The following is a 19,257-nucleotide window of genomic DNA, read 5'->3' on the forward strand; positions in this document are numbered from 1 at the left end:
TTGTAGTACCTACCTTACCTATACTGTGGGAATTAAATCAGGAAATGTATTTGCAAATAGTAAAGCACTATTTTTTAGCTGTTATCATTATAATTATGCAAAGGACCTTATAAACCTTAAGAGGGGTATATAAATATCAGCTATTATTAATTTTATGATATTTTTCTCTCTTTTGTCTCCTACCTTTCTGACCTCTTCTTTCATTATCTTTTATTGCATCATCATCCATATCATACCTCCTCTCTATAACTATTTCCCAAGTCTCTATCCTAAGTTCTCTTTCTTTATCTCTACGTTCCCTCTCTTGATAAACTCAGTTCCCCTGGGGTTAAATATCGTCTCTCTACAGATACCTCCCAGATAAACAAATTTAGGCACAGCCTCTCATTCAAGCTTCACTAGTGCACCATGCATTTGGACATTTCAAACTAGCTATTCTGTAGTCATATCAAATTCAACATGTCTAAATCAGAGCTGATTACCTTTGCCCCAAAACTGAATCCGCTTCCATACTTCTATATATCTGTCAATGATAGCACCAACTTTCCAGTCGCCAATGTTTGAAATGTTGGTGTTATGACTAACTTCTTAGTCTTACTCACCCATAGGTGTCTCATATCTCCTTAGAGGGGAACATGCCTACTAGATTTTCATTTCCCCTCAGGCTAATGGCAATTCTTTTCTAAGATGTGCTATCATACCTATTCCAAACTATATGAATTGTTGTACATATACCCCACCATTTGCCCAGTCTTATTAAGTTCTACCTTCACAATCTAATGTATCTGTCCACTTCTTCCCAGGTACAGGGTTATCACTCTGGTTTTGGCCTTTGTTTCTTTTTACACAGCCTATGACAATACCCTAACTGGACCTTTTTAGCCTACATATCTCTCCCGATATAATCCATCTTCCACACAGCTAGCAAAATGATGTTCCTAAAGCAAAGTATGATCATGTCTCATACACCCATCTAAATAATAATCTCCCATGCTTCCCTGGATCAACTATAAGCTTCTCTTTTTGACACTTAGAGCCCTTTTTGACCTGACTGTAACCTACTTTTCTAGCCTCATTATGTATTACTCTCCTCCATGAACAAAATAGTGTAGTGATAATTGCTTTCTTACTATTACTCACACAAAACATTCCATCTCCCCTCTCCACATCTGTGTCCTGATTCTTACCCATGCAGAGAGGACACTCTATACTCATTTCTGCCTCTTGGAATCTCTGGCTTCATTCAAATCTCAGCTCATTCACTACCTTCTACATAAATCCTTCTTTTCTGACTCCTGTTTATTTTCTCTCTACTTTGACATTACCTCCCCTAGCTAGATTCTGTTTCCATGAACATGGTTTCTTAACTAGGGATCTGTTGTTTTTTATTCTGTTATTTTTGAAAAATTTTATTATATTATAGTTATATATCACATATAATATATTATTTTAAGATAACTGATTTCCTTTTTAATCCTATACATTTTATTTTGTGTATTATTTTATGTATCTGAAAACTGCCACAAAGCTTTCCATGACAAAAAAAAAAAAAAAAAAACAGAGTAAAAACCATGGCCCTAGAGGGAAAGTGGTATTTTTGTTTTCTCTTTGTATACTTAGCACCTGGCACATAGTAGGCATTCATAAATACATGGCGATTTATTGATTCTGAAAGATAGGTAACTGTGTGAAACTGGCACCAGTGACACCTCCAACACCAACTCCTCTATGACTCATTTCCTGATTCCCATAATGACTACTGTCTCCACCCAATTCATTTACAGTCATGGTGATGCCAGCAAAGCCTGTATTCAAGTGCCACCTTCTCTACATACAGGCTGTGTGACCCTAGGCAAGTAACAACCTCTCAGTGCTGCCAGAACGTTACTGGCCTTTTGTTATACCTAATTTCACTTACAAACATAAAGCTTTCCTCTTTTATGTAAATTCATCACCAGTGTTATTCATGTTAAGTAACCTATGAATCATCAAACAAGTTAAAGCTGGAAGGGGCTTTAGAGATCAGCTTAGTGAACTTCCTTATTTTATACATTAAAAAAATTGAATTCAAAAAGTGACTTGTCTCAATCACACAGTCAGGACTAAAGAAAGATGAGTCCAAGTGTCTTGTCTCCCTGTTGAGGGTTCTTTCAATTATATCCCATAGTCCTTGGGGTGAGTTCTTTAGGAGATTGTCAGGACATTTGGGGGGCAAAATAAAATGAAGGTGATAGTGTTAGTTCTGAGGTAACTAATTGTGAGAACTTAGCAAGTCATTTAACCTCTGGGTCTATGTCCTCATCTGTAAAATGAAGAGTTTGGACTAAGTAACCTCAAAAGTCTCTTCTAGCAGAAAGCTATGTTCCTATGATGCTATGAGTTAAAATAGTGAGGAAGAAGAGAATGAAGATAGATATTTACATGTGAGAAAGAAAATGTCTGGAGTGGGCGCTAAATTTTGAGTGATAGAAGACTAGGAGGGAGGGGTGGCTTGATAAGAGTAAGGATACTTCAGTCTGGAAATGGCAGTGGAAGGATGGGGGAATGGGGAGGAGGGATGCTGAAAAAGCTGAGCAGACCTGTGTGAGAAGGGAGAGGGAAAATGGTATGTAATTAACCTTTTACTTGTAAGCAATTTTTTCGAAGAAAGGTAGGTTTTTAGAATCCAAAGCATAGCTGTGGCTATTATTCCTGTATTGTTACTATATCAAAATTGCTACTTTTATGGGAGGAGGGGAGGACTTTTGGAATAATTTCTTTCCTTCTCAGGACTAAACAAAAGGATGAATGATTTTTTTTTCCCACCTACATGAAATGGCATTGAAATTTGGGGCAATCTATACCACCACAGTGGTACATAATATGCTCACTTCTTATTTTTATGTTGGTAGGTGACACATAAGCTGCGAAAATTCCTTAATAAATTAAAATTCCTAAATAAGAAGTAAGTGAACACAAAATTCCGTAAATCCCATGATTTGGCTATGGAAACACTGAGAGATTTAAATCTTCATTTCTTCCCAAAGGCTGTTGCCATGCCAGCATCTACATTCATTTCACCCCTCCAATCCCCCCCCTCCCCCGCCTTTCTCCCCCACTTGTTTAAAGGCATTTTTACTGAAGTCACCATTGTTTCTGATGTGACAACTCTATCCTGGAAGCACAGAATCCATTTTATATCATCAATTCAGGCAACAAGCAGATGCATTTTTAATTTTAATGGTAACTCTTCAGTAGACACTTTACATTCAAACTTGATTAATAATAAGCGCAAATTGGAATGTAGGTAGCTTGAAATGTTTTCATTTGGTTGATTTACACAAATGGCACCTAAAAGCCCTTTGCAGAAAGATAGATTAAAGTGTCATTCATCCTCAATAGTTTTAAATTTGCTAAATCAATTTTTAGGATCTCTGTAATCAGATCAGTACCATATAAAGCACATCATCTTATAGAAAGGAAAAAATCTAATATTCAATTCTAATTATAATATTCAAGGGATATTCAAGTACAAATTATTTTTTAAAGAAAATCCTAGGATCAGATTTGGGACTAAAAGTGATATACTTAGTGATACTTAGATGACCTTAGTGATATATTTATACATGTAAACTACTTTATAAATAGATAGACTGAGGCCCGGGGAAGTGAAATAATTTACCAATAGTCTTACAGGAAGGAAGTAGGAGAAACAAGGTTCAAACCTAGGTCCTCTGCCTTCCAAACCCAAGCTGCTTCTGTTGCCCTGTAGCTTAAATAACTACTTTCATTTCTACTCACTAACTCAAAACTCAGTTAAAATGGTCATGGCTAAGCTAGACACTCTAGCTTAAGAATTTATCATTAAAAAAAAGAGTAAATTCAGAATCTAAAATAAATTCATTTTTGGGAGAGAGCCATAATGAGTTATTTTTAAACTATTTTTACAATATGCTTTGCATTTCTGAAATATTTCCACTGTGCCTTCATATTCCTTCCTTCTACATACCTACTATGTACAAAACACTATGCTAGTTGCTGGAGATATATATTTTTAAATTATCCTTGCCCTCAAGGAGCTTATATTCTACTGGGGGTTACAATATCTACTCATAAAAGTAGTCATAAAGTGACATCTTGGCATGTTGAGGGAGACTGTGTCTAGAAGGAAGATAAAGATTTAGAGGGGTAGAAATTTAGAGAAAAAAGCATTATAGCCATCAAGAATCTCCTAGATGAAAGAAAGCACAGAGGTTAGAGATGTAATGGAATGTCCAATCCAGGAAACAATTAATAATCCACCTTGGGAGAGGAATGTGAACTAAATATGGAAAGGCAGGTTGGAAATAGATTATGGAGACCTTTGACATTAGGCTGAAGAGTTATAGGGCCACTGGATTTTTAAGAGGAGGGACATGGGAAATATATATTTCTTAAAGTTACATTTTTTGGCAAATGTGTGAACAATGAATTATAGAAGGGAAAACCTAAAAGTATGAAGGAAATAATTGAAATAATATACGTAACAGATGATAAGGTTAGTTTATAACTGTGAGAATAGAAAGAAAGAAAGAGGTGGACATGCAGAAACGGACTTGGCAAGATTTAGTCTTGGATAAGGGATGGATAGGTAGTGGAGAGACAGTCCTGTAGCAGAAGTTCCGAAAACCGACTCTAAGAAGAAATTACGCCTTTGATTTATTCCCCCTCCCTGCTCTTCTCTCTTAAAAGACATGAACTTAGCTGAGCTTTTACTTGTGAAATTTAAAAGTCTTCATCTTCTCCCTGGTTCTGCCATATCATGCCAGTAAATATTACAGATCTTCTGGAACAGTTCAATGTTATCTCATAGGGTCCTCATAAATCCCTGAAGCCAAGGCAAGAGGAATTACATGACTTACTCCAAATCAAAGGCTATAGATAATAGGTAGGTTTTATAAACTAGCAAACCACACCATTCTAGGATCCCGACTATTCCTAGCTTATATCATCTACCTCCTACAGTTTCCAAGTTCAACCAAACTGAAAAGAAAGAGATCTACTTGGCATCACCTTAGGCAATCTATCCACAAATTATACGCTAACAGAGAAAAAAAGAAAGGAGTGGGAGTAGTTTAGCAAAAAACAGTACATTCATGTAATTAATGGCATACAAATATGCTATATCCATAGTTACCCACCTATTCAAAGATCAGTTCTTCCCAGAACCTCTATACTACACTCCTGACTCTTTGGGCTTCCCCGCAGTGCCCCATGCTGGTACTTTCTCCGCCTCCACCCTTCTCCATTTACTGATCCCTTTTACATGCTGTCTTCTCCTACTAGAATAAAAGCTTTCTGAAGACAGGAACTGACTTTCTTTAGGGTTATGTTTATGTTCTGTGCATTTAGCACAGTGCCTGGCACATAGTAAGTACTTCATAAATACTTTCTGAATGGCTAATATGGAAATGTTTGCATGACTGCACATATAGAATCTGTTGGGGAAGGCGACAGAAGAAGGTAGAAAATTTGAAACAAAAAAATTTTAATGAATGTTAAACATTTTGTTTACATGTAATTGAGAAAAAATAAAATGTAAAAACAATAATACTTGTTGACTTGATTTTGGGGTGACTATCAGTCACGACAGCACACCCACAGAGTATATAAATAGCTCAACTGCTATAGTCAGTGAAGTTTCCGGGTTAGGACAATTTCTTTCATAAAAACCAACAGCATAGAAACGGAGATTCAAACCACATTACCAACTCTTAAGTTCTTTTTAGCAAATTGTCAATTGCAGAATCTCAATTAATTCCAGAGAATACGTACTAAGTGACAAACACCTGATGCAGTGGAACAAGGATTGTATTTGGAATCAGAGGATGTGTGTTCGAAGTCTGGCTTTGTCAATTACTACCCGCTGCTGCTGCTGTTTGTTCATTATTCTCAAAGAGGACCATGACATCAGGAAGGTGATGCCATGACCTGCAAGTGAATTGGGTTTAAGTCAAGGAGTCTTACCCTCTCCTTCTCATGTCTGGGTCTGTTTCATCAACTGTAAAATGGGAGAGATAGGGTGGAGAGTAGGATGGGGGAGGGCTGGAAGATATCTCAAAGGCCCCTGCCATAATTAAAATTAGGTTTTTGGTACATCTTTTTTTTAAGAGTTTGCTATTTTTTGTTTTTATATCAGCTTCATTTCTAAATATGTCCCTCCCTCCACTCCTACCCACAAATTGTACTCTAACAAAGAATTAAAAAAAAAAAGAAAAAAGGGGAATAGTTTAGAAAAAAAACAACACATTAATGTAACTGATGGCATACAGATATGCCATATCCATAGCTAAACAATCTATTCAAATAAAGGAGGTAGGGGTCTAAAATGCCAGTTTAGTATAAAATAGTGTTCACACACTGAACAGTAATGCAGTAGTGTATTTAAACGTATGCCTTTAAATGTAAGCTCCAAATGAAGTCATTACTTTGTGATTTATAGTAGTAACATACAAGAGAATGAAGAAATTGAATTTTCTAGGGGTAAAGAGAAGTCAGAGGATCTTTTTTTTTGTTTGTTCATTCTTTCCTTTATAGTAAAGTGAATATTGTTCAAAACAATTTCTCAATATGGAGTCAAGGGGACCTTGGAGACACTCTCATAGCTTCTGCTGACTTTCCTTCCCTCCCTGCCCCTAACCCTAGCCTTTATTATACAACTCTGCAATTTTATTTTATTTTTTTGCAGTTTTGCCAAATGACCCATCCTCACTGTTGATTAATTACATCGAAAACAGAGAAGATTTATTATCCAACAAGACTGTAAATCTAGGAGCTAACTTCAGCAGTCTGTGGCTCTGTGCAGCAGGCAGCCATGTGTGACAGGGCACTCCAAGGCCCAGAAGCTGAGGAGGTCTCTTTAACAAGGTCTGAGTAAGTAGGTCAGCTGTCACCTGTGACAGGGTTCAAGCTTCTCACAGAAGAGCACATTAGCTGTGGTATCCCAGGATCAGTTTTCGACAGCTGAGGATGGAATCTTTATGCTTTTAAAAGTCCTTGGTGTATTTTTTCCCCAGTGGAGAGACCCATTTATTTTGGCAGAGTTTAGATATAAGATAAGAGAAAAATCGCAAATAAGGTTTATTCTATTGTTTTTGAGTCCCAAAGGGCTCTTCTAATACTTATGTGTTAATAGTTTGCGTTTATTAATTCCAAAACGTTACAGTAAAATGCTATTGTCAAATCCAGATTTAATTCTCCAAACCTAGGCCTTTGTCATGATGTCAATGAAAATATGGAGTAGCTAGCCCTCCCCCATGTTTTCCTTTAATTTGATTTATTTCTAAAGGAAAAATATTCACCAGTTTAAAATCTCTTGACTCTCAAATAAAAGTATTTAAGTGTTAGAAGCAACAACAAGATTAGCAAAATCAAACTCCATTTTCTGCACTCTAGAGACCTGCAAAAGTCTCATTCACTGCTAATACGTACCTTTAACACCACTTTTAGTTATAGCAGAAGACTGAAGCCAACGGGGAACTATGGAGACCACAACTGATCTCGACCTCTTCCCTCCCCCCAGTTTTCTTGCTGTGAAAACTTTTATTCAATACAGAACCACCAGCCTTTGACCAACACCATCATAAGAACATTTTGTTTCTCTTAGCTATACCAACCTGGGAGACTGAAACTGCAAAGTTGTGATGTCACTGGACAGCGTACCTTCTGTTCCTGTTCAGGTATGATGCATCTGACTGACCTATCATTTTTGTCCATGCTACCTTTTATTGTGTGAAAGACCTCTTTGAAAATGTGGTGAAGCTTACATACCTCTTCTTAGAAGAATGTTTCAGAATGCACAAAATAAAATACTCAGGCTTACAGAGGAAATCAATTTCATTAAGATACAGTTAGTTTGTTTTCTTTAAGTTAGTTGACTCCAGACTGAGAACTCTGTGTCTAGGGAAACAAAAGTGCTCAGTATTTGAATTTGCTAGTGAACTAGCATGGACAACATCATTGCTTCCCATTATTTTCACAATGGCTAAATCACTGGGAATAATATAGCATGACATAAAATCTGGCAAACTAACTTTGTTACAAAATCAAGTAGAAGAAAAATAGGAAGGGGAATGTTATCCCCTACATGCGTTGGCAAGAGTAAGACAAGTTTGTTTTTTTTTAAATTTTTCTGGTAAAATAATTTAATATTTTATTTTCCCCAATTACATGCAAACACAATTTTAACATATTTTTCAAATTTTGAGTTCCAAATTCTCTCCTTCCCTTCTTCCCTCTTCTCCCTCCCTCATTGAGAAGGCAAGTAATTTGACATGTTATGCATGTGTAGTCATGCAAAACACATTTCCATGTAAGTCATGCTATGAAATTCAGGGACAAAAAAAGACTCAAAATAAAGTAAAGAAAAAAGTATTTTCAATCTGACAAATTTCAAATGATGTTTGAAAATTGACTAGCCTTTGGCAAAACTATTTCTGGGGAAACAGAGATAATCTAAATCAAAGACGAAGTTTCTTTTATAAGTTTTCTTCCCAGAGCTATGTTCATATAATACCATAGTGATAGGGTTTCCCTCTTTGCCCTGACAGCTGGCCCCAGAGAGGTTGAGGGGACAGTGTCACCTTCCAGAAAGCCCAGTGTCCTGCCAGCTCAGAGCCATGCCAATGACAGGAGTGGGAGCTGATATAAATAGGAGTTGGAGGAATCCAGGAAAAGCAAAGCAGATTGAGAGACTAGAATCCTATTCCTCAAACTACCATCATCCACTGAAAAAAGACTGAGATCCAAGATGGAAAGCACAAGTCCAGAAGAGTTTTCTGAATCTGAGTGAACTGACAGCAGTTAAGCAGACAGTCTAAGTGGTTGATTCAATTGAAAATTTTTTTTCCAGCTGTTTGTCTTAATTTACAATGAGATTAAGTGATGTGGTATTGCCACAACCAAAGAAGATGTGATTTCTAGAAGGTAAAGAAAAGAAGGCTGAAGTTTGGAGTTAGAAGGCTTGGGACACTCAATGGCCTTGGGATTGTCAGGATGACTCTTATCCTTACCTGGAAAATGGAGATGCCAATTTCTCCCCTATCTACTACATAGAGTTTCATTAAAAAATAAATATTCAGCAAAGTTTGTACTTCTATACAAAATTATATCACAGTTTAAAGCTGTCTGGAGTCTTAAAAACTTGCCTAATCTTCTCATGTCATAGATTAGGTAGTAAAATCAAAGAAAGATTAAATGAATTTTCATACTTAAATTTCCAGACTTATTTCACAATTATTTTATGCACTCAAGATTTCAGCCAAACTGATCTCCTTGCTCTCCTGTGCACCTCCAATTCCATCTTCTTTTTTTCTTCCTTTGCCTAGGCTAAAATCATTCCTACTCTGTAGTATCCTTTACTGTAGATGCCTCCTTGTTCTATTGCCAATCAAACCCTGGATTAACTCTCACCATTCTCCTGAACCAATCAATAAATAAAATAACATTTATGAAAGCACCTACTATGTTCCAGGCACTATGCTAAACAGGTGTTGGGAAATTCACAAAATAGTCCAGATTGCATCTACTAAAAATCTATATTATGTAATCTCATCTAAGCCCCAAGGGATAGCAAAATAATTCTTTCACTAATTGATTTGTCATTCCACTAACCATTGTGCTTATTCCAAGCTTTTTCATCCCTTCTCAAATCTCCCACCACAGTTTCTCCTCTTTACACTCTCCCAGCTGATGACTGTACCTTCTAATTCAACAACAACAAAAAAAAAATCTAGCTACCTCTCCTCCCATTCTACTAATCTCATTTCACTCAAACATCTACCTCTTCTATATCCTGAGAATGAGGTAACCTTTCTCCTTGCCAAAACAATCTCCTCTCCATCACCTTTGATATCAGCCTCTCTCATTTTCTCCAGAAGATTTCCTCATTATTATATCTACTCTCTTTCTCTATCTACCGTCTCACTTCCTGCAGCTTACAAATAAACTAATGTCTTTCCATATCCTTAAAAAATTCTTCATTGCATCCGGTGATATCTGATGGCTACTGAACTATGTCTCTCCTCCCCTTCTTGGTTACATTCCTTGAGGAAGTCATCCACACTAAGTGCTGAGATGTCCCCTCCTTTCTTTTCCTTCTAAGACATCTGCAACTGAGTTTCCAATGTCACTGTTCTACTACCCTCTCGAAAATCACAAATGATCTCATAATGACCTGTTCTCAATTCTTAGCCTTTTAAACCCCCCTTCAACTTTTGCCAGTGCCAATCACCATCTCCTAGATAGTCTCCATTCTCTAAGTTTTCACGACACAATTCTCTCCCTATTCTCTTCCTTGCTATCTATTCGATCCTTGATAGTGCTCTTTTCTGGACTTTCATCCAGTTCATCTACTAACCAGGGGTGACCCCCAAGGCTCTGTCCTGAGCCCTTCCCTCAACTTACAGCTAGCACAGTTGCACAGACTCCTCTCACTTCTCCTCTGGACAACTGCAATAGGCTTCTAAATGATTTTCCTACCTCAAGCTTGTTGAGTGATAATTTCTCCATATCTTGAATCCACTCCCTCCTCATCTCCATCACTCAAAAAGTCTTTAGCTCCTTCAGAATCCAAGGCAGGTTCCACCTTCTTTGGAAAGCATTCACTAACTTCCCCCTCCTCAAATTACCCTGAATTTATTTATAAGTATTTATATATTGCGTCCCTCAGGAGAATATAATCTCTTGGAGGACAGATATCATCTTTGAATCTCAATGCCCAGCACAGTGGCTTGCGTGGAGTTTATGTTTATTGAATTGTTGAACTGAATTTCTCAACATTAAAATGTGGCTGTCAATCATGCACAAGGAGCCTAGCTAGACTTTGAACTAAAATATTTCATTTCAGACCCAGTGCTTTTTCATTTCTATCACATCTTCCAAATAAACCCACTTCTTGTACACTAGATTTTCCCATGAAGAACAATGAATCTGAAATTTGCTAAATAAGGAACGGATTTCCCTTCATACCTATCTCAAAAAATTGACTTAACAAGTATAAGATAGGAAAAGAGAAGGGAACAAGCATTCATTAAATACCTACTTGGTGCCAGGCACTGTGCTAAGTGCTTTACAAATATTACCTCATTCCATTTATAACAAGCCTGGGAGTTGTGTTATTATTATCCTCATTTTGCAGATGAAGAAACTGAGGTAGACAGAGCTTCAGTGATTTGCCTAAGGTCACATAGGTAGAAAATGTCTGAGAATGGATTTGGATTCATATCTTTCTGACTCAACACCTAGCATTCTACTATCACTGTGCAACCTAGTTGCCTAGAGGAAGTATTGTTAGACAATAATGTAAAAAAAAAATATCTAATGGTTGTGGTGGACTGCAAGCCCAACATTATTTGACAGTGTGATGTGGTGGACAAAGAAAAAAATAACTAATATAACCTTGGATTGCACCAAGAGGATTAGTTTCCAAGAATAGGAGGTGAGTCTTTCTGCAATGATCAGATCATATCTGGAAAAGTGAGTTTGGTACAGGGTGCCAGGGTTCAGGCAGGATGTCAAGGATGTTGAGTTCATGCCATAGAAGGAACAGATGAAGGAAGAGGGGATGGTTAGCCTGGAGAAGGGAAGACTCCAAGGAACATGATAGTTTTCTTCAAGATTTTGAAGTCCTGCCATATGGAAGAGAGACTATACTTGTTCCATTTGGCTCCAGAGGACAGAATCAGCAAAAGCTAACAGTTGTGAAAAGTCAAATTAAGTATTAATGGAGGCTGAAAAAATGTAAAAAGGGTCATTGATGTTTTCCAAAAGTGAGTTGCCCTGCCTCAAGGAGTAGGGGACAGATTAGTGTGGGAGTTCCCTCCAATTGGAAGCCTTCAAAAAGTATCAGGGTGAACACTGTCAGGGAAGGAAGAGAGGGGAGTCTTTGTCATATAGGAATAAAACCAGAGGACCACTGAGATCTCCATTTCTAAAATTCTATGATTCTTGAATTCTTGATTCTTCTATTTCTCCCATGAGAATTTGCATATGCATAAAAAGTGCCACACATATTTAAGACAAAGTACATTTATACAAGTTCATAGATGCCAACAATTAGAAAGAATATGTTCTCCTACCACCAACAGAAAAACTGATGAGTGGCATCAGGAGCTTAAGCACACTGGTTAGAAGGCTGTATAGATGTACTAGAGGCATTTAAAACATCATCTGTCATTTTTTAAAGGAAGAAAGGAAGCAGCTGTCTAAATATTTGCTTTATTTTTTCCAAAACAATATTTATACACAGTTTGGAGGATAGACAGAGCTGAAACAATGTTTTCTTGCATTAAAGACCACTAAACCAAAGAGTGTCCTTAAAACAAAAGAGACAGAAAGAGACAAAGACTGAAACAGAGTGATAGAGGAGACAGAGATGGAGAGAGAAAGGGAGGGAGAGACAGAAAGAAACAAAGACTGAAAGGAACACATATTGGATAAGAGAAGGAAATCCTGGCAGTGAGGTCATTAATAAAATCTGCCATTCTCTGATAGTGCAGGAAGGAGGAAAACCCTGTTGCCTGTTGGCCTCAATTTTTAAAAGGAGGGCAATGACTATAATCTTCCTAGTTTTTAAACCAACATTATCAAAGGACTGAACAGGTCCTTTTTTGCTGGCATTGTGGCAAAGCTACTGCCTCTAGGAGAAGAGGCAGCAAAAGACAGCATCGTATGAGGTTGATTGTTTCTGAGGAAAAGAAGATGCTCCCCACTATGTTGGGATGAGTTGCATTCAAGACTAAGTGTCCCCGATTCCTCTGCCATCAAACAAATGGAAGACAACTATAGCTAAATACAAGTCTAACCTTCCAAGTCAGTGACATATCATGAAAATGAATAGTAGAAAGACAATTTATATCCCTTGAGAAAACAATAGGTGACTATATAAAGTGAACAGACAAGGATTATTAAGACAATAATGAAATCCATTTATGCATTTTAATGCAAGACCCTTATTTCAACATCTTTGTTAAACATCTCTCCTACAGGTACCTCTATTGCCAGAACGTGTAAACTGTTGTTATTGGATGGGAAATAATTTGAGTACACTTTTAAAGAGCAGAGGACAGTAGCTGGCATTACACAGGTATTGCTTTGGGGAACCTTTCACAAGGTTTGATGACACTAAGGGTTATAGAGTATTGTGGAGATTTTGAAAATGTCCTTTATAATCAGATTTATCCATTTTACACCGAACTTTGCTACATCTTGTCTATTCACAAGCTGTTCACCTATCTGTAAGTTTGATAACTTATAGGCTCCGTATTTTTCTAGTTTTCTTTTCATATCTCTCTTTATATAAGTCATGTATTCATTTTGACCTTATCTTAGTAAATGATATAAGATATTGGTTTATGTTCCATTTCTGATCTACAACTTTGTAGTTATGTAGAGTATGAGCTTGAGGGCAAGGATTTTGTTATTTCATAATGTCTGTTTCTCCAAAACAAAGTACTTTGCCTTGTACATAGAAGACACTTAATAAATTTGAATGTATTTGAGAGTAAGGGCTAGATCTTTGATATAGTAGATTCTCAGTAACATTTGACAATTTATTTATTAATTTCATTTTTAAGTAGACAAAAGAGGTTATGTATTCTAAACCTGGAGGAAAGGGAATTAAAATATTTAAGGAAACTTTGTAAGATAACATTTTACAGTTGCACAGCATTTGTGAACTTATCTTGTCCCCTACATCCAGTATAACGTAAGCTACTTGTGAGCAAGGATTGCTTCATTTCTTTTTTTTTCCTTCATATTTCCAGCACCTAGCAGAATGCCTGGCACAGAGTGGAAACTTATAAATTCTGGTTGACTAGGAAAAGTGATTGATCATAACTGTAATTTTCACACAGACATAAAGGCAATTTTTATAAGAACAGTAGTAACAAGATTCTACTGATCTGTCAATGTCAAAGAAAAACAAAAAGAATTATTTAAATTGCAGCACAAAAGACTTAGGTTAGACATAAGAAATATAATCAAAAGTCAACCATTAATCAAAGTTGCTTGATGTTCAAATTCATTACATTCATACCCTATTTGACAGCACTAGTATTTCCCTGACAAATCTTTCCTCCCTCCCACAGCATGGAGGGGTTCTGCCTAAAAGAAGACAGATGCCCCCCAGGACCTGATTGGCTCCAGTTTCCTGGAGGCAGCTTCCTTCCTTGCAGACCTGTTCCCCCATCCCCACTCCAACCAACACAAGGTAGCCAAAATGACAAATCATCTCCCGAGACTTGATTTGCCCCAGCTTCCCTAAAACAGCTTCCTGATTATCTAAGAGAATTAAAAGTCCCAGTTCCATAGAGTTTAGTCCCCTCAGATTTATTGGATTTCTGAAGCCAACATGAGTTACTATACTCTGCCCTACTAACCAAACCTATGGATTCAAGGGGAGTCATTTCCAGAGAATTTAAAAGCCACTGTATCCTTGCTGTTTTAAGGCAAAGTAAATCTCCTTATGTTTAATGCTCAATCTCTTGTGAGTACTTCATTTTGCTACCTACATTGAACTAATAGGATGCTGGCATTAGAGCTAGCCTCCTGATGTCTCAGAATGATCAATCACGGTACAGTTTCAGGATGAATTAAGAACGGAGAGGGAAGAAGACAGAGGTACAACTAGCTCACTGCTAAGTTCATTAGAAAGAATAAGAAGTCCATTTATATAGCACTTTAAAGTTTACAAAATACTCAAGAAAATATTGTGGGGTAAGTAGTGAAAAATTATCTCTATGTCAAAGAGCATTCAAGTGGCTTGTTCATTGCCCCATAACAAGAATGCAGGCTGAGTGAGATTCAAAGGCTAAGCTCTTGATTACAAATCTGATGCTTTCCTCTACGCTCTGCTAATATCAAGAAGAATGAGGACCAATCTGCCAGTTTAATACTCTTAGGTAAATGAACAAGAGATTGGCACAGGTAAGAAGGAGGACTTAGCTAGGAAGTGGTTTCAGTTGGGAAGGACTGAGCTGCTGATATGGCAGCATCATCTGGAAAGTAGAAGAGCAGAAAGAAGGTTTTTCTTTTTTTTTTTTTTTTTTTAGAAAGATCAATCTCCTTAATCTTTCTAATCAAAATATTTCATGAATTTGAACTGTCTTAAATTCAAATTGAAGTTTAAAGACACTTCTAACATGACTAAGAGAGAGAACTTTTTAATGTTAGGTCATTAAACAGGAAAGAAGTGAAAGTAATCACTTTCACCAAAAGCATCCTACAGGCACATGGTCTGACCTTTGGCATCTTCATTCTGCAGGAAATGAGAAAGACTGCCAGAGATTGTTTCCTGTTGGATCAGTGGCCCCACCCTGCTTTCCTTTAATCATGGAAAGTTTTCTAGAGGAAGTGGAATATCAAATGGGTTTTTATGAAAAGGAAGGATGTAGGGCATTATAAAGTCAGGACCCATTTCAATAAGTGATTTTACCAAGAATGAAGCCTATAAGGGAATATAAGGTTGGGGTGTGTGTGTGTGTGTGTGCATGTGTGTGTGCGGTATATGTATGTAAATGTTTTGTGTATGAATGTGTGTCTATTTATGCCTATGTATACATAGTCATATACACATGTGTATGTATATATTTGTATAAACAGATATTACTATGTTACATATAATATATACATATTGACAGACAGTTGCTAAAGTTATTAAAAAATAAAATTCAGCAAGAAAAATAAATTGGATAAAGGTGACTGTGACATTGGAGGTTGGATTAGATAGGTCCTTGAATTCTTCCTCAATCTAAGATTCTACAGTTTTAGCTACATTAGTCAAAAGGCCAATTTGAGAATTTAGGAAGTGTCTTACATGTCATCTCCTATTTCTCAAAATCAATTGAAAAAAAAAAACTGGAAAATTTTAACTATCACTTTTAGGTCTTCAATAGATTAGCTAGTCTTTCTGGGTTTGAGCCTCCTCATTTATAAATTGAAAAAGATGAAATAGATCAAGGGTTATTTACTTCTTTTTGACTCATGGAACACTTCTCAGATTTGTTTTTAAATGGATAAGATACAATACATAAGATCACAAAGGAAATCAACTATAACAAATTGTGTATTCAGTCATTTTCAGTAGTGTCTAACTCTGTCTCTCTGACCTGATTTGGGCTTTTCTTGGCGAAATATTGGAATGGTTTGCCATTGCCTTCTTCAGCTAATTTTACAGATGAGGAAACCAAGGCACATAGAGATAAGTGACTTGGTCAGGTTCTTACAGCTAGTAAGTGTCTGGGGTCAGATTTAAATTTATGAAGATGAGTTTTCCTTGTTCCAAGCACAGTGTTTTATCCACTCTACCATCTAGCTGTCCCTATATTGAAATACCATTTTTTTTTTTTAAAATCATGGGCTCTAGGCTAATAATTCCTTAACCTGACAGTCTCTTGAATCTATAAGTGACTTGCCCAGGGTCACATAACCAGTAAGTATCAATAGTGAAACTTATATGGTGACTCTGAGAATGGATTCCTGTCTAGTATATCATATTACCTCGCTGAAAATACACATGTATATCCCTTGGACTAAGGACTCAATTTGAATTCTTTTTTTTTTTAAACAAGATGAAAGATTTGTGACTTTTTAGCCTCAAATATATTTCACCATCTTCAATTCAATTATCAGTGGCTTCTTCTGTGCATTGTCTTCTTTAGAGTTAACAGTTTTGCTGGATCTCCCTGGGGAGTACATACTCCCCTCCCCAATCCTTTCCCTTGATGGCCTCTAAAACTGCCATTCTATATGGGTCAGATTAACTTCCTGCTTTGCTTTTACTAAGAACAGTTCTCCTTGGGGCCAGTGGCACAATTATTTCAGAGAAAGTTTAAACTTTTTCTAATATAAAATAGCACTAAGTGGAGGCAGTGAATTAGAGACAGTATTTCTACTACCGTATTATTGTTTAATCAGGTTGATCCTAATTAGGAAAATATAAAAAGGAAAGAAAGGAAGAATTAAGTAGAACTAATTAGCAAAGTATGGCTTTTTTTTCCTCGAGACATATAGGCAAAAAAAAAAAAAAAAGAGCAAATAATGGCTCCTTAAGCCCAAATTTTCAGCTTCATTTAAATTATATGTTAGAGTAGAAAGAACACTGGATCTGGAATCAGAATGTCCTATTAATATATAAACTATGTCATTTGCCATTTGTGTGACCTTACAAAAATCACTCACTCTCAGCTTGTTTTTTCATTGACAAAAGGTGGTGCTAAAATTGATGATTTCTAAAGTTCTTCCAATTCTAAAACCCTATGATATTATTCAGAAGAATCTGTATGTCCTCCAAAACTGAACTAAGATATCCAGATGCTGCAATTTTCCATGTGATAATTCCATAGATTGCAGAGTGGAACTCTCTAGGAAAAAATAAGTCAGATATTGAAAACACATTATACTTTTCTCATTCTAGGAAACCATTCACAAGCTATTTATAAAATCAGCTTATAAAGTAACTGCTTCAGTACTTTTTCCAATGCATATAGCAAAATCAAGAACAAATTTCATTTAAAATTCATCAAAAAACAATGAAATTGGGAGGTGAGAAAATCAGGATGAGAAAATCATGAACATTTTTATGCCTGACACTTTAATTTTTAGTATATGAAGTTAGCTATGGCCTTTATTTGGGATTTATTGGAAGATGAGAACTAAAAGCAGAAGAAAAAAATCAAAGTTCCTCAATTATTTCAATTCTCTTCCCTCTGACAAGAAAAGAGATTTTTGATTGTAAATGACAGAACAGAAATGATTGAGAGTGATTTGGTACCTAAATATAAATAATACTAGAGACTGCCTTCCTTGCCCTTGATAAATTCAAATCACCTGTCACAAATTAATTGCATTTTCAGTTATAGAAAAAGAAACTGAAAGATGTGATTGCGGAATCACCATCAGTAATATTTGAAAGATCATAGAAAATCAACAAGGTACCACAAGATTGGGGAAGGGCAATTATTGTCATGATAATAATAAGAAGAAGGAAGAGGAGGAGGAGGAGGAAAAGGAGGAGGAGGAAGAGGAGGAAAAGACAACAGAGTCTGCAAAATGTAAGCTATAGTGATCTGGGTTTCAATCCATAAAAAAAATTCAGAATTGATCATTAAAGATGACTGGTGAAATATAAGAAAGGAAGTGGTGATCATATAATAAGGTTTTAGAAACTGACTCACTTTCTAGGATTTATAGTTCAAGAGTCAAGTTCTGAGAACAACTGAAGTCACTATGCAGAAGGTAGACTTAAGTCACATTTCAGAGCTTTTCAAGGGACATACCAACTACAAGCTATAAGAGGAGAGAAAAGAGTAGGTACCACAAGAGCTGAGCAAAAGCCCTGACAAAATGACATCCCAAGACCTCAACTGGGGCTCCAGGAACTGTGCTTGAAAGAATCAGTGGCACTGACTGGAAAGAGGTTGGGAGGAGAAAATGAAAAAGTGACATTAAAAGGAGAAACTGAAAGGAGACCTGAGCTGCAGGAGAGAATGGTAAGAGAAGGGTGGGTCATTGGCTAGACAAACATCTTAGAAAAGAGGACTCAGCTGGAAACTATTGGTTATGCCCACTTTTTCAAAGACAGAAGGGAATGTCCCCCAAATGAGCTGCTCTTTCTCCAATTTCTCCCCACTAGTACCTGTACAGTATAGATTCTGTAATATGCTCTACTCCCTTACCCAAACATGTCTGTATCCTGATTTTATTTCAAACATAAAGGGGTCAGGGGTTAACTAGAGAAAAACAAAACTTTAAATTAGGATACAGTGCTAAACTGCTTTCTGAATATTTGGAATTTTCTTAACTGTGGAGTTACTACAATTGAACTAATACCCTTTCCTATGATATAAACTCCATAAAATAGCAAAGAAATGAGTCGCTGTAAATAGCAGGACCACTCTATTGACCTTAGGTTAAAGGTGAGCTAGTGTTAATGTAGTATGGGTAATAAAATCTCCAGTTTCTGGGTAAGAAAGGAAAGGAGGCAGGATGGAAATATGGGAGACCTAGGTGGGATAGCTGATGAGATGATAAGATTCAGCTCTGATCCTCCCAGAACATAGGAGGAATTAAAGGAATAGATCTGACCCACAGTTTAAGAGGTGCTGATTTAGATTACCCAAAAGGGGGTGATATGGATGTAGACAAATCTCTTTGACCAAGACTGAGTTATCAGCGTTATGTCCCTCACCTTTATTAGAATAAACCCACATCTCATTATAATATTCATTCTCTCATTACTTG

At 36.6% G+C, this 19,257-nt stretch overlaps 1 protein-coding gene and 1 long non-coding RNA gene across 2 annotated transcripts in view; one reads left to right on the forward strand and one right to left on the reverse strand.

Moving 5' to 3' along the window:
• The window catches only part of PPP3CA (protein phosphatase 3 catalytic subunit alpha), a 385,241-nt gene that overhangs the window by 301,890 nt on the left and 64,094 nt on the right, over window positions 1–19,257 (reverse strand). The window lies entirely within an intron of this gene.
• LOC140514346 (uncharacterized) lies at window positions 11,347–15,071 on the forward strand. The gene is made up of 2 exons (XR_011970555.1): window positions 11,347–11,455; window positions 13,005–15,071. It is a non-coding gene; the product is annotated as an uncharacterized lncRNA (long non-coding RNA).

This window comes from Notamacropus eugenii, chromosome 7, assembly GCF_028372415.1.
Source record: "Notamacropus eugenii isolate mMacEug1 chromosome 7, mMacEug1.pri_v2, whole genome shotgun sequence".
Classification (NCBI taxonomy): Eukaryota; Metazoa; Chordata; class Mammalia; order Diprotodontia; family Macropodidae; genus Notamacropus; species Notamacropus eugenii.